Below are 3,406 nucleotides of genomic sequence, written 5' to 3' on the forward strand. Positions count from 1 at the left end.
TACTTTATATCTCAGCATGTTGACTTTGTTCCAGAGAGTTAACACATTTAAGTTTATGGGATAATCGTCAATATCTTTTGCTCAGCTTATAGGTGCTTGAACTATAATTACAAAAAGGTTTGTTTAAAATAAAGCTGTAAAACTATAAAAATATCTAATAGGTCAAAAATAATATTTTTAAAACAGTCCAACAAATCATATATGTATAATATAATGGGTGTTGTGTGTTTGGAAAAGCAAGAATTTATACTATATTTATAAAATAGTTAATGATGCATATAAAGGATTCATGTGGTACAGGTACACAACAATGAATCATATTTATCACTTATACCATATCCAATAACATACAACAGTAGCACAAAATTTTTTAAAAATGAAATGGAGTGGCAGTTGGCAAACCAAACTTATGACTCAAGCTAAGTAATAACAGACCCAGTTGCAGATGTGGCAACTTGGACCCAATATGACCTAGTTGCAGTTGGCTACCCAAACTTTGGTACCAAGGTTCGATCTACTTAAACATGTTAAGACAATTATTTAGAATTAAATTACTTAACTACCATAAATGAACATCTTGAATACCTCTGTAGATGGGTCAACTATCATTTTCCTTTCCTTGCCACAAACTCACCCGGAACCAAATTTTTGTGTCATTTGATTTCCCTGTTGAGATGATGAAGCATTCCTCTTTTTGCAAACAAACCTCTTCTTAAAATCAATTATTTCTGGAATTCTCAATCTTCACTTCAACCAACATCTTCTTCTTAGTTGATGCACTCCCTAGAACATCATCATCTGCAAAGCACTCACTTGCACGTTTATCAAATGTGATTGTTTCAGCTTGACTACCACAGTCAAAAAGGTATTGATGAATCACCGGTAAAACACACATCCTTCAAACAAATCACATAAAACCTATCGTAAGAGATTTTGTACCAAACATAAATTACGTCAGAATTAGTCGTCCTATTAACATGAAAATTGGTTCAAAAAACATTAAATATGAAACTTTAGTAATCACAACAACTCCTTATAAAATCGATGTACCTGATCATTTGGGTCATCATCTGGTCCATCATCAGTATAATTAGAGATAATGTTGGGATCTTAACAGAACAATTTGACTTTGTAAACTTCATAACCTGTATCGATACTACAGTTGGACACACTTATAGGTATCTGAATGAATCCCAAGCGTTCTTTAACAGTTTCAGCTGTTTAATACTCTGTATGAAATACATCACATAATCCTCTAACTAAACTCCAAACAACAAATAGAAAATCTATAGTAAAAGTGTAGCTCAATTTACCGTTCGAGTGATAACGTATGATATGTATGATGTTACACACCTCTGGCACAAAATTTGCAAAATCTGCTACTGAATCTTTGGCATTTTGAGGTCTCAATTTCACTGCAACTCGAACTGTAATACAAAAAGTTTCATATATTAAAATATATAACATTAAAAAAGTTGATCTTTATATGATCATAACCTTCCATGTCATAGTATCAAGAATCACAAAACAGATAACATAATGTTGATGGTAGGCAAAAAATGAATATGGTTATATAACAAATTAAAACAACATGACCAACCACTGGAAGGTAAACAGAAGCAAACAATTTTAGTACTTGGTTAATCTTAGATTCATTATCGTGATCAAATATCAAGAACAATGTTCAAATATCATATGCATCAATAACTAAATAAATAAACCAACTTGATGACGCACATGAGTTTAAACATTTCTAACCCACTAAACTGACATATAAACTAAATATTTAACAAAAATCAAATCAAATACCATCATCAGCATTTAATCGATTACCCTGTTACGCATGAATATAACACCACACAAACTCCAAAAATAAACAAACATGATACTTGTAGAATTAAGAAGGATATAAAAACTAACCAAATAAAGAGCATAACATCTCAATAAAAGCTTTTTTCCAGTCCGATTAGATAAAACATGAACAACTCTTTCATAACATCTCAACTTTTTTTAATACCCATCAACTATTACAAAAGCATAAGTAGCACAGTAGATGACGTAAATGAGTTACAATATCCACAGCAATGCAGTTTACTTAGTCCAAGTCTTCATCATGGGATATGGAATAAAGTTTTCTAGTTACTAATTTATGTGATCCACTCAATTTACATTACTAAGAACACACATAAGAAAGCCACACACCTCCATCATGTAATTCATATGTCTGTTTGATAACACCTCCATCTGCATAGTCTGTAAAGTAAGATACTCATATTTTCGGATAGTACGCATCCATAATGATACTTCGTAAAGTCCAGGTACATTAACCTAATTTAAGTAAGAAAAACAAATTAGAAAAGACATATGAACATATGATCACTCAATCTTGGGCGCTTGCTAGATCATTTAAAATATGACATGTTCATCTATCAAACACAATAATAACAAATTTTAGTTTTCATATGACCTGTTCATTTAAAAGTTAAAATGCAAGAACTAAATACTCATAGCAAAAAAAGTAAACAAAACATTCGAAGCAGTAGCAAACCTTTATAGCCCATGGAGTGAAAAGAAATTCAGGCAACAGTAAAGATGGAGATATCTATGCATGTGTAAATACAAAAACGATAAAGATGAGATTTTGAAATTTTACTGACAAAACACCCAATTACATATTTATGATTAATACTTTTAGAACAAAATTGAATAACAACAACTGATATATTGATACAAATGATAGATATAATATATACCTCAAGAATCCAAATAAAGGAATCAAGATCCTATTCTGGCCGTTCTTTTCTCATATCATGAAATCATCAAACCCTGGAAAAAAGAAAATAACAGATGGGAGATGATTAAGAGCAGATATGTATCCTTGTACTGTATCTGGAAGAAATCGGCTGGCTTCGTGGTTTGAATTGAATCGTCTGTGGCTGCGTGAGCTGTAGTGTTTTTTTTAGGGTTTGAAAATATGACAGGGATGGGCGACACCATTGAAAAATTAATTTGGTTAATTACTTAAATAATTAAAAAAAATTATTTTAATTTAAAATTAATTTGGTTAATGACATCATCTAACATTGTTAGATTTTTTCCTTTTTTTTTTAATTTTTTTTAATGAAAGAAAAAGCTGATTTATGATGTATCATTTTAGAATTTTAATAGAATCTATAGATGATAATTTTTTTGTTAAAATAATAGTTTTAATATTAACAATACTTTTAATAATAATATTAACGATAAAATAATAAGAACGATAATTTTATCTAAATCAATATCTTTCATTATTTTAATTCATCATGATACTCATACTCATTATTTCCTAATCGATTCGCCAAATAGCTTTTAATCGTCTTTTATATCGCGTTCATGTTAATAATAATAATAATAATAGTAATCATAA

General features: G+C 29.8%; 1 long non-coding RNA gene across 2 annotated transcripts; it reads right to left on the reverse strand.

Annotated features, from left to right (window-relative positions):
- Positions 1–343: 343 nt before the first annotated feature.
- LOC139862180 (uncharacterized) lies at positions 344–2,981 on the reverse strand. Of its 2 annotated transcripts, XR_011764079.1 has the most exons (6): positions 2,754–2,981; positions 2,549–2,602; positions 2,203–2,328; positions 1,314–1,427; positions 1,051–1,229; positions 344–896 (listed from the first exon to the last, which is right to left on the reverse strand). It is a non-coding gene; the product is annotated as an uncharacterized lncRNA (long non-coding RNA). The 2 variants fall into 2 exon arrangements; XR_011764080.1 differs by lacking the exon at positions 2,549–2,602.
- Positions 2,982–3,406: the final 425 nt, after the last annotated feature.

Source organism: Rutidosis leptorrhynchoides, chromosome 8 (genome assembly GCF_046630445.1).
Source record: "Rutidosis leptorrhynchoides isolate AG116_Rl617_1_P2 chromosome 8, CSIRO_AGI_Rlap_v1, whole genome shotgun sequence".
Lineage (NCBI taxonomy): Eukaryota > Viridiplantae > Streptophyta > Magnoliopsida > Asterales > Asteraceae > Rutidosis > Rutidosis leptorrhynchoides.